Below are 13,148 nucleotides of genomic sequence, written 5' to 3' on the forward strand. Positions count from 1 at the left end.
ACACTCAGGACACACATATTTGCACAATTCGATCTGAAAGGACACTCTAGGGGACACCCAGACCACCTCTGTCTGACACCCCAGGCTCCACCCCCAGTCTCACCTGGGGACCCATCCCCCAGAGGCCTCCCCTCTCAGACCCCCCCCCCGAGGTTCACTCCCCTTTAAACTCTCTCCAGATGGTGTATTTAAACCTCAGAATCACTCCTTTGGACTTACAGGCTTGGTGAACAGTGAAACCTACTAGGAAATCAAATCAGACAGATACGCAGAGAGAAACCCTGGCGTATCTCTCTCAGACACCCTCAGAGACACCCAGGCGTGCACACAGACACACACATACCCACACCCACACCGCAGTCACAGACATTCCTGGAAAATCAGAGACACCCCTTCAGCTCGCGAGCCTTTTGGAAACGCTAAGACCCGCTCACAGATCCACACACACAAACGTTCAGGTTCAGGATCGTGGAGCTTGAAAGAGCAGACAATCCGGGCAGATACACACACAGACACACGCATGTACGGACTTGCAGAAACACCTATTTTCAAACAGACACTTTGGACACGGGAACATAAAGACACAGACGCCTTGGCAGACACGTTTGCAAAGCCGGAATCGGCCTCCAGACACAGGATCGCCTGGGGCTGGACCCGGGGGCCGACGCTCGGTCTCCCCCAGAGGTCGCCCCCCTCAGATGCGCGTCCCCGGCGCGCTCCAGGCACCCGCCGGCCGCAGGCACGGGCGCGGAGACACACGAGGCTCCATAACGCTCCGGCAAGCACGCTTCTCGCCAGCTTGCTCTGGTGCCCCCGAAAGGCTCCGGAGGGGTTCCACGCCCCTCCGCACTCCCCCAGGCCCCCGTCTAGGCTCCCCCGAGTCAGCCTCCTGAGCTGCCTCCGGTCGTTCCGGAAGGAGGCCCCGGCCCTGCCGCCTCCCCAGAGCGCCTCGTCCCCCACGGGAGCCGCGCGGCCCGCAGACCCGCGCTCCTACCTCCTGGCGTCTTCGGGCCGGGCGCCTGCTCCTCCTGCACCTGCCCAGGGAGGAGGCCCAGCCAGGCCCTCACCCACACGGCCCAGTCCTCCTCGCTGCCCTCCAGCCTGCTCTCTTCCCGGCGGCCCGAGGAGCCCTCGGACCACGAATCGCCCGCCTCGCGCCTCAGAAGGGTCTGAGGACTGCGGCCGCCCTCGGGGAGCCGCGGGCTCCTCGGGGGGCTCCTCGGCGCGCGCGCCCGCGCCCCGCCGCCGGAACGCACCCGCACCTCCGGGCGGGCCGCCTCCGCCCTCCCCGCGGCGACCCCGCAAGCGCCAGCCCGCGGCCCGCCGCCCGCCGCCCGCCGCCCTTCGCCCGCCGCCCCGCACTGCGCGCTCGCCCGGATGGCGCAGACCCTTCGGAGCCCCGGCAGCGACTCGGCTCTGGGCTGCCCAGAGGCACAGAGTCGGGGCGGGCTGGCCCCGCGCCGCTTCCTGGCGTCCCGCGGGGGCGGTGTGGGCGGTGGGTTCCCTGAAAACCCGCCTGGGGACACCCTGGACAAAAGCACGGAAGGAGCGGCTCCAGACCACCGACCCCGCCCCGGCCCACAGGGACTCAGATCGGGTGGCTACAACAGTGCCCAAAACAGAGAGCAAGTGCTAGTGCTGGCTGTGGTTTTATTGACAGGGTTGGAGGGTTGGAAATGTTGCTCTCATACCTGCTGTGTGAGCCCAGCGTCCCTGGAATACTGTCTCCCTGGCGGGGGTTCCACCTGGGCCCCCCGCCCCCAGCGCCCCTTCCCCTCCCCGACCTCGACCCAGCCCGGGCCCAGGTCTTCCAGGAGGCAGGTGGGGTTGACAGGAAAGAACCAAGAACCGTGTTATACTGCCGAGCCGCGGAGACCCAAGGGCCTGGATGCCTGGGGGTCGGGGGGGTGGCACTGATGTCTGGGCCCTGGGGGCCCGCCCTGCGTCATCTTCAGATACACAGTGACCCCCAAGGCACGCCCACACACTCACTGCTGCTCACAGTGGCCTACTCTCAAACCCCCAAGATGTATTTCTCCTCCGTGGACCAGAATCTCCTCCCCTCTTTTTTTTTTTTATGCAGATAATTAGAATGAGGAAGTTTTCTTGGGTATTGACCATGCAGTAGGCACCAACCCAGTGTCTTTACACATGTTGATCCCCTTAATACTCACGACCACGTGGCCAATTCTGTTATTCTGTCTCTTTCTGAGATAAGAGAACAGAGGCACAGAGTTCTTGTCGCTTGCTTCAGGTCACACAGATCATAAGGAGCCAAGCCAGGATTCAAATCCAAGGAGGCTGACTCCAGAGACTGTGCCAACAGGACTTAGCAGTTAAACAACAACAACAAGCCTCTGTATCAGACTCCTTTGGTGGCAAGCAACAGAAACCCTGACTGAGGGCCTTTGCACCGGCTGTTTCCTCCCCCTGCAGTGCCCTTCCCCCGGGGTTTTTCTGTTGTTGATTCAATCAGCATCTTTTCCAGTTCTTCCTTGTATGCAGGTATTGTTGACTTCACCGCTTATGAGATATTTATGACAGTTCTTTGGTGCTGGCTGACTTTAAGATTATCACCAGTTTCCAGCCCTCTGTTACTTAGGAAAGCACCCACTCATTTCTGAGAAGTCAAATGATCACCCGTGAGCTTCAGCACTTCAACAATTTAGAAGATTGTAGAGCGAGTTTTCTCTTTAAGATAATACATGCATTTCACAAGAATCCCAAGTCGTAACAAGGTGTATTCATTAAAACAAACAAACAAAAAGCCTCTCTCTCTCTACCTTCTACTTTTGAAGTTTTAATTTTGCAGATATTTATAATCTATTCATCTTGAGAAATTTCTTTCAAAAGTTTTGCCATCAAAAACCAGACTCCAGGGGTACAAGCACATATCCTTCAGACTGATTAGAGCAAAAGCAGGAGAGTTGGTGAGGCGGTGAAACCCCTGGAACTCTTGTGCATTGTTATGGAAGTGTGAATTGGTGCTGCTCTTTAGAAGAGAAAACTGGTGGCTGGCATAACTGCACATGTGCATGTCCAACCCCAACAACCCCGTTCTTGGGTATATTCCCAGTAGAAATGCATATTAAGCTAACAGAGGGTGTGTAGGAAGATGTTTCATGACACCTCTTACACTGTTGGTGGGAATATAAACTGGTGCCGTCACTCTAGAGAACAGTGTGGAGGTTCCTTACAAACTAAAAATAAAGCTATGGTATGAGCCAGCAATCCCACTCCCAGGCACGTATCTGAAGAAAACTCTCCTTGGAAAAGATCCATGCATCCCTATGTTCAGAGCAGCACTGTTTACAACAGCCAAGACATGCAAGAAACCACAGAGTCCATCAGCAGACGAACGGATGAAGAAGATGTGGTACATATACACAACGGAGTATCACTAAGCCATCAAAAAGAATGAAATGATGCCATTTGCAGCAACATGGATAGACCTAGAGATTACCATACTGAGTGAAGTCAGGTAGAGAAAGACAAATACCTTATGATATAACTTATAGATGGAAACTCATACAAATGGACTTAGGAACCAGAAACAGACTCACAGACATAGGAAACACACGTAAAATTACCAAAAGGGAAAGGGGTTGGGGAAGGGATAAATTAGGCCTTTGGGATTAGCAGATACAAACTGCTATATACAAAAATACATAAGGTCCTGCTGCATAGTCCAGGGAGCTCTATCTAATATCCTGTAATGAAAACCAATCTGAAAAATCATACATATTTCTATCCGAATCACTTTGCTGTGCCCCCAAAACTAATACAACATCGTAAATCCACTATACTTCTATACAACAAAAACAAAAATGAACGCATATATATATATATATGTGCTGTCGCTTTGGTCGTGTCTGCTCTTTGTGACCCTATGGACTGCAGCCTGCCAGTATATATAGGCTTCCCTCAGGTCTCAGACAACAAAGAATCTGCCTGCAAAACTATAGGTTAACTCACGTATATATCCGTTCCGTTGAGTCCAGTCACACAGTCGTGTCCAACTCTTCGCGACCCCACAGACTGTAGCATGCCAGGCCTCCCAGGCCACCACCAACTCCCAGAGTTGACACAAAGTCACGTCCATCCAGTTGATGATGCCATCCAACCATCTCATCCTCTGTCATCCTGTTCTCCTCCCACTTTCAATCTTTCCCAGCATCAGGGTCTTTTCAAATGAGTCAGTTATTCACATCATGTGGCCAAAGTATGGGAGCTTCAGCTTCAGCATCAGTGTTTCCAATCTATCATATATATATATAAACCTTACATATATACCTGCATATGTATAAAGAATGTTCCTAACTGGTCCATTCATAATAGTCCCAAAGTGCCAGCTACCCAAATGCCCACAGCATTTCTCAGCTTTAGTGCTGAGAATCCATTTGTTTAAGGTCTGATGAGAGTCCGTCCTTAAGGGTAAGGACCATCCTCAACACACAGGCCAGGCGGGGTGTGTTTCGGCAAGTGTGTGCCCATTCCAAAAGAGTGTCACTTGCCACCATCTTGGGGGTTTTGTGAGTAGGCCATTGTGAGCAGCAATGAGTGTGTGGGGGTTTGGGAGAGGGGTGACCACGTGCCTGGGGGTCACTGTGCATTTGGTGATTCTGCAGGGTGGGACCCCAGCCCCCGGCCCTTCCTACCCCCACCCCCGGGCATCCAGGCCCTTGTGTCTCCGCAGCTTGGCAGTATAACATGGTTTTCCCCTGTCAACCCCACGTCCGGCCTCCTGGAAGACCTGGGCCCGGGCGGGGACCAGGTAGGGGAGGGGAGGGGTGAGGGCGGGGGCCCAGGTGGAACCCCCCACCAGGGAGACAGTGATGCCAGGACGTTAGGCTCACAGAGTGGGTGTGAGGCCAGAATTTCCAGTCCTCCAACCCTGATAACAACAAACTTGTTTCAGGCAGTTTTAACCGCTCGATCTGAGCACCCGTGTGGACTGGGGGTGTGCGGGGGTCGTGAGCCGCTCCTTCCTCGCTTTTGTCCTGGTGGTCCCCAGGCACCTTTTAGGAAAAAGGTCCCTTTTCCTAGAAGGTGCCCTTTTCCTAAATAATTGAAGCAGATGTACAATGCATATAAGGGAGGCCAAAAAGATGCTATTTTAGTTAGTCCGAGTTTGCTCAAACTTATGTCCATTGAGTCGGTGATGCCATCCAACCATCTCACCCTCTGCTGTCCCCTTCTCCTCCCGCCCTCAACCTTTCCCAGCATCAGGGTCTTTTCCAGCGAGTCAGTTCTTCGCATCAGGTGACCAAAGTATTGGAGCGTCAGCTTCAGCATCATTCATCAGCTTCCAATGAATATTCCGGGTTTATTTCCTCTAGGATGGACTGGTTTTGTCTCCTTGTGTTCAGGGGCCTCTCAGGAGTCGTCGTCAGCACCATGTATGAAACCTCGGCAAATTGTTTAACCTCTGTGCCTCAGTTTTTCTATCTGTGAAAGGGGGAATGATAAAATGGGTCCTGCCTCTTGGGGTGGTGGGGAGAATTAAGTGTGTCATATGCAAAAGAACTCACTCAGGTAGGTATCTGGCTTTCAAGAACCACTATTTATCTTTTAAAGATTTTTTTAAATGTGGACCATTTTTTAAATTTTTTATTGGATTTGTTTTACAATATTGGTTCTCTTTTATGGTTTTTTTTTTCTTTTTTTCTTTTTTTTTTGGTAACAAGGCATATGGGATTTTATCTCCCCGACCAGGGACTGAACCTGCACCCCTGCATTGGAAGGAGCAGTCTTAAGAAACGGTATTTAAATCCTCATTATCATTCTGCTGATGTAGTATCAGGTTAACCCATGTATGAGCTGGAATGGCTTCCCTAGGTCTCAATATGTGAAAACTTCTTTATTTGCAAAAGCCACAAGGAAAATGTGAGGCCTGTGAGGGAACATCAGCCTGTGAGGCTGAGTTTCTGGATCCCTCCCCTGTCCTGGGGCTACCCATGTGGCCCAGTGGTAAAGCATCTGCCTGCCAGTGCAGGAGATACAGGTTTGATCGCTGGGTCGGGAAGAATCCTGGAGGAGGAAATGGCAACCCACTCCTGTATTCTCACCTGGAGAATCCCCTGGACAGGGGAGCCTGGCGGCTACGGTCCTCGAGGTCTCAAAAAGTCGGAGGCCGCTGAGCATGCCCACACACACACACAGGAAGGAAACTGAAATCAGCCATCCTCGGTAACATGGGCAGGACTGAATTAAAGATTAGTATGGCTAGGCTCCTAAAAAACAAACAAAAAGAAACAGACAGACAAAACCACACACGCATGATTTGTCTTCCCTGGAAGTCTGAAAATCTAATATCTGCAGAGGCTGGGCAAAGACATCCAGTGAAGTATTAGTGAATTAGTGAATCCAGCCGATTGATAGAAGAGGGAGTGATGGGGGCTCTGGAGAAACGGAATCTGTTGCAATGAGGCGGCCGCTCCAAGCTCCTGCCAGCTGGTGGTGGTGGGCCAAGCACTGCCAGATTCTCTGATACTTTTCAAGAGAACCCAAATTCCAGGCTGTTATTTTAAACTTCTTGACTCGGCAGTTAACTCAACTATCAAGGGCTTCTCAGGTGGCGGTGAAGAACCTGCCTGCCAACGCGGGAAGACAAAAGAGACTCGGGTCCATTCCCTGGGTTGGGAAGATCCTAACCAACCAGAGGGAAGAAGAAAGGGAAATGGCACTGTGCATGTCAAATACCCGCCTCCAAGGCTCAATCCTAGCCCAGCCACGTACCACCTGTGTGACGTTAGGCAAGTTGCTTAACCTCTCTGTGCTTTGGCTTCTTTATCTGCAACATGTAGGAATAACAATGTCCCCTCACCCACCATAGAATTGTCATCCTGCTGCTGCTGCTAAGTCGCTCAGTCGTGTCCAACTCACGGACCGCAGCCTACCAGGATCCCCCGTCCCTGGGATTCTCCAGGCAAGAACACTGGAGTGGGTTGCCGTTCCCTTCTCCAATGCCTGAAAGTGAAAAGTGAAAGTGAAGTCGCTCAGTCCTGCCCGACTCTTAGAGACCCTGTGGACTGCAGCCCGCCAGGCTCCTCCGCCCATGGGATTTTCCAGGCAAGAGTACTGGAGTGGGGTGCCATTGCCTTCTCTGAGAATCATCATGAGGATTAAGTAAAGTTAGTACAGGTGTAACTGTGAGAACCGTGCCTGGTACGTAAAACCCTGTGTCTCTACTGCTTTCTCCAAATGGGTGAGTCTGTGTTTCTCAGAACTGTGTGGAACGGCCTCTTCATGGATATAAATAACAATCCTGCTGCAAACACCACGACTGGGGACTTCCCTAGGGGTCCAGTGGTGAAGAATCCGCCTGCCAACGCCGGGGGCCCAGGTTCGATCCCTGGTCTGGGAAGATTCCACATGCTGCAGGGCAGCTGAGCCTGTGCGCCAGCCACGACTGCTGAGCCCGTGTGCTGTAACTACTGAAGCCTGTGGACCCTGGAGCCCGTGCTATGCAACAGAGAAGCCGCCGCCATGAGAACGCCACACATCGCAACCCCAGGATAGCCCCCGTTCGCTGCAGCTCGAGAAGGCCCTTGTGCAGCAACGAAGACCCAGTGCAGCCAAAAGCAAACACATAACTTAAGAAGCATCACAATCTGAAGCCGTGGAGGGGAGCAGACACCCTGGGTTTGAGCCATCGGCCAACGAGAGACATCAGCTCGGCTGCTGAGTGGCATGGGGGTAGGATGAGATTTTAGGAACTGCCTCTCCACGAGCACTGCCCGCAGTATTTCCATCCTGCCGTCTCACAGCTCTGGCTTACATGCCTCCACTCACGGGGATCTCAGCTAGAACAGTGGTTATTCAGACAAGGATGACCATGCTCCCCTAAAAGGGATCTGTGGCGCCATCTGGGGACATTTTTGGGTAGAGACAGGGGATGTTGGTCAACCTCCTGCAGTGCACAGGACCACCCCCACAGCAAAGAGGGATCTGGCTCCCATGCAACAGAATCACCAAGTTGGCCGCTTTGACCCCTCAGTCTTGAATCCCTGATACTGCATCAGCAGAGTGACAACGAGGATTTAAATATCGTTTCCTAAGGTTGGCCATAACCTTCCTTCCAAGGAGTAATCGTCTTTTAATTTCATGGCTGCAGTCACCATCAGCAGTGATTCTGGAGCCCAAAAAAGTAAAGTCTGACACTGTTTCCACTCTTTCCCCATCTATTTCCCATGGAGTGATGGGACCAGATGCCATGATCTTAGTTTTCTGAACGTTGAGCTTTAAGCCAACTTTTTCACTCTCCTCCTTCACCTTCATCAAGAGGCTCTTTAGTTCTTCTTTACTTTCTGCCATAAGGGTGGTGTCATCCGCATATCTGAGGTTATTGATATTTCTCCCGGAAATCTTGATTCCAGCTTGTGTTTCTTCCAGCCCAGCGTTTCTCATGATGTACTCTGCATAGAAGTTAAATAAGCAGGGTGACAATATACAGCCTTGACGTTCTCCTTTTCCTATTCGGAACCAGTCTGTTGTTCCATGTCCAGTTCTAACTGTTGCTTCCTGATCTGCATACAGGTTTCTCAAGAGACAGGTCAGATGGTCTGGTATTCCCATCTCTTTCAGAATTTTCCACAGTTTATTGTGATCCACACAGTCAAAGGCTTTGGCATAGTCCATAAAGCAGAAACAGATGTTTTTTGGTACTCTCTTGCTTTTTTGATGATCCAGCGGATGTTGGCAATTTGCTCTCTGGTTCCTCTGCCTTTTCTAACACCACCTTCAACATCTGGAAGTTCGCGGTTCACGTATTGCTGAAGCCTGGCTTGGATAATTTTGAGCATTACTTTACTAGCATGTGAGATGAGTGCTATTGCGTGGTAGGTTGATCATTCTTTGGCATTGCCTTTCTGTGGGATTGGAACGGAAACTGACCTTTTTCAGTCCTGTGGCCACTGCTGAGGTTTCCAGATTTGCTGGCATATCGAGTGCAGCACTTTTCACAGCATCATCTTTCAGGATTTGAAATAGCTCCACTGGAATTCCATCACCTCCACTAGCTTTGTTCGTCGTGATGCTTTCTAAGGCTCACTTGACTTCACATTCCAGGATGTCTGGCTCTAGGTGAGTGATCACACCATCACGATCATCTGGGCTGTGAAGATCTTTTTTGTAGAGTTCTTCTGTGTATTCTTGCCATCTCCTCTTAATACCTTCTGCTTCTGTTAGGTCCATGCCTTTTCTGTCTTTTTCGAGCCTATCGTTGCATGAAATGTTCCTTTGGTATCTCTAATTTTCTTGAAGAGATCTCTAGTCTTTCCAATCTGTTGTTTTCCTCTATTTCTTTGCACTGATCACTGAGGAAGGCTTTCTTATCTCTCTTTGCTATTCTTTGGAACTCTGCATTCAGATGGTAATATCTTTCCTTTTCTCCTTTGCTTTTCACTTCTCTTCTCTTCCCAGCTATCTGTTAGGCCTCCTCAGACAGCCATTTTGCTTTTTAGCATTTCTTTTGCATGGGGATGGTCTTGATCCCTGTCTCCTGTACAATGTCACAAACCCCTGTCCATAGTTCATCAGGCACTCTGTCTATCAGATCTAGTCCCTTAAATCTATTTGTCACTTCTACTGTATACTCATAAGGGATTCGATCTAGGTCATACCTGAATGGACTAGTGGTTTTCCCTACTTTCTTCAATTTAAGCCTGAATTTGGCAATAAGCAGTTCATGATGTGAGCCACAGTCTGCTCCCGGTCTTGTTTTTGCTGACTGTATAGAGCTTCTCCATCTTTGGCTGCAAAGAATATAATCAATCTGATTTCGGTGTTGACCATCTGGTGACGTCCACGTGTAGAGTCTTCTCCTGTGTTGTTGGAAGAGGGTGTTTGCTATGACCAGTGCGTTCTCTTGGCAAAACTCTATTAGCCTTTGTCCTTCTTCATTCTGTTTTCCAAGGCCAAATTTGCCTGTTACGCCAGGTGTTTCTTGACTTTCTACTTTTGCATTCCAGTCCCCTATAATGAAAAGGACATCGTTTTTGGGTGTTCGTTCTAGAAGGTCTTGTTGGTCTTCATAGAATTGTTCAACTTCACCTTCTTTGGCATTACTGGTCGGGGTATAGACTTGGATTACTTTGATATTGAGTGGTTTGTCTTGGATACGAACAGAGATCATTCTATAGTTTTTGAGACTGCATCCAAGTACTGCCTTTCGGACCCTTTTGTTGACCATGATGGCTATTCCATTTCTTCTAAGGGATTCTTGCCCACACTAGTAGCTATAATGGTCGTCTGAGTTAAATTCACCCGTTCCAGTCCATCTTAGTTCGCTGATTCCTAGAATGTCAACGTTCACTCTTGCCATCTCCTGTTTGACCACTTCCAATATGCCTTGATTCATGGACCTAACATTCCAGGTTCCTATGCAATATTGCTCTTTACAGCATGGGACTTTGCGTCTATCACCAGTCACATCCACAGCTGGGTATCGTTTCTGCTTTGGCTCCATCCTATCATTCATTCTGGAGTTATTTCTCCACTGATCTCCAGTACCATATTGGGCACCTACTGACCTGGGGAGTTCATCTTTCAGTGTCCTATCTTTTTGCCTTTTCATACTGTTCACGGGGTTCTCAAGGCAAGAATACTGAAGTGGTGTGCCATGCCTTTCTCCAGTGGACCACATTCTGTCTTATTGTAGACTGCAATTATTTTCATTGGTGCTGCTTGGCATACACAGCAGGATATCCGAAAAGCACACCTGAGTTCACCTGGAGTCTACTTTGGACCAGTGCTCGGTACCAAGCACGGGCCCTTTGAGCCCCTTTGCCATCACAGCACCCTCAGGTGACTCTGTGAGTTTTCCCTTATATCTGTTGTTCAGTCATTAATTCGTGTCTGACTCTTTGCAACCCCATAGACTGCAGCACGCCAGGCTTCCCTGTCCTTCACTATCTCCCAGAGTTTGCTCAAACTCATGTCTGTTCAGTCGATGATAACATTCAACCCCCTCATCCACTGTCACCTCCTTCTCCTCCTGCAATATCTGGATCTTCTTCTGTTAAGCGTTGGTCCACTGAAGAGAGTGATGGTCTTTTTTTCTAGGCAAAGGACCTAGATGGAAGTTCTAGGTAGGAAGGCCTGGAATTTTGGAGTGAACCAGGTTGGTGTTTTTTTGTTTGGTTTGGTTTTTTTAATGTGGCTTAAAAAACATGGATGGACCTAGACATTGTCATAACGAGTGAAGTAAATCAGACAGAGAAGGAGAAATTTCATATGGCATCCCTCATATGTGGAGCCTAAAATTAAATTATATAAATGAAGTTACAACACAGAAAGACTCTCACAGAACAAACTTATGGTTTGTTCTTATGGATAAACTTACAGATAACCAACAAAGTCCTACTGTATAGCACAGGAAACTTTGCTCAATGTTACGTGGCAGCCTGGATGGGAGGGGAATTTGGGGGAGAATGGATAAATATATACATACGGCTGAGTCCCTTCGCTGTTTACCTGAAACTGTCACAACATTGTTAACTGGCTATACCTCAGTACAAAAGAAAAAGTATTTTTTTTTTTAAGCTGTATAAAGGTATGATGACTGAGTAAAATATTTGCATGGGAGCAAGAACCACAGGGGTAATACCATGTTCAGGGGGATGATTTTCCTTTTTGTCTTAATAATATTTTCTTGCAGCAAATAAAAATCAAGATTCAAATGTGCATAAATTGCTTTTATATGATTACATATTGTGACATCTTAAATATGTATGAATATATAATCCCTTTATCTACTCTTGCTGCTCTGATTTTAACATAAGGAGTTAGAAAACCATTTAAGACAGTGTAATCTCCTACGTATGATCTCTTAAGAGGTGCTGCTAATAAATTGAACCGAAAGTTTTTAACTTTTTATTTTATATTGGAGTATAGCCAATTAACAACGCTGTGATAGTTTCAGGCGGACAGCGAAGGGACTCAGCCACAGATACACATGTATCCGTTCTCCCCCAAACTCCCCTCACATCCAGGCTGCCACTGAACACAGAGCAGAATTCCCTGTGCTTTACAGCAGGTCCTTGTTGGTTCTCCATTTTAAATACAGCCATGTGTACGTGTCTGTCCCACACTCCCTAACCATCCCTTCCCTGCATCCTTCCCCTCAGCAACCATAAGTTGAACATACAGCTCTTTCACACCTGACTTCGTGTCGTGCCCCTGGCAGGCACCCTGGACAAGACACCCACACATAAGAAAATATTCGTGAGTTACCTTCAGCCTAGAAAATAAGAACAATGGAGAAAAACAAGATCCAGAACAACATATGAATTTCCGAGAAGTTGACGTGCACTTAAGGTATGTGTGTGACTTAGAGGTGGGAGTCTCCTGACCTCTGGATATTTCATGTGGATTCTGAGAAAAAATGTCTGCTTCTTTAATTAGACGGAAATGTACACAACAGAGAGCTTTGCATCGAGTCTGACATTTAGTGCATGACTCCCTGGGACATTCCAAGCTGGGCTGTTGACCTACTCTCCCTCTGGACCCCAAGCTGTGTTAACTCCTCACTGACTTCTAATCCAGAATCAGCGATCCCTGTTGGGAACGCCCTTGTTGCTTCCCCCTTATCTCCATTCCTCCCTCAACCACTGTTATTTCTTACTTTTTAGGTTGCTGTGGTTGTTCGTCAGCAAGTCACGTCCACTTCTTTGCTACCCCACGGACTGCAGCATGCCAGGCTTCCCTCTCCTTTGCCATCTCCCAAACTTTGCTCAAACCCATGTCCATTGTGTCGGTGATGCCATCCAACCATCTCATCCTCTGCTGCCTCCTTCTTCTCTTGCCTTCAGTCTTTCCCAGCCTCAGGTCTTTCCCAAGGAGTCCACTCTTCGCATCAGGTGGCCAAAGTATTGGAGCTTCAGCTGCAATGTCAGTCCTCCCAATCAATATTCAGAGTTGATTTCCTTTAGGATTGATTGCTTTGATCGCCTTGCAGTCTAAGGGACTCTCAAGAGTCTTCTAATAAAATTGTAGCCAACATATATAAACCGCCTGTATAGATCTCAGACACCACTTTAATCATTTGACATGTGATGGGGTTCAGGATACCTCACCCCAAACTATGGCACCTGCCATATTGAAGGTGAAGCAGTTTGAGAAAACAGCAGAAGGAAGAGGTTCACTCT

The sequence above is a fragment of the Giraffa tippelskirchi genome, chromosome Y (genome assembly GCF_054371585.1).
Source record: "Giraffa tippelskirchi isolate mGirTip1 chromosome Y, T2T-mGirTip1v1.2.pri, whole genome shotgun sequence".
In the NCBI taxonomy this organism is placed as follows: Eukaryota; Metazoa; Chordata; class Mammalia; order Artiodactyla; family Giraffidae; genus Giraffa; species Giraffa tippelskirchi.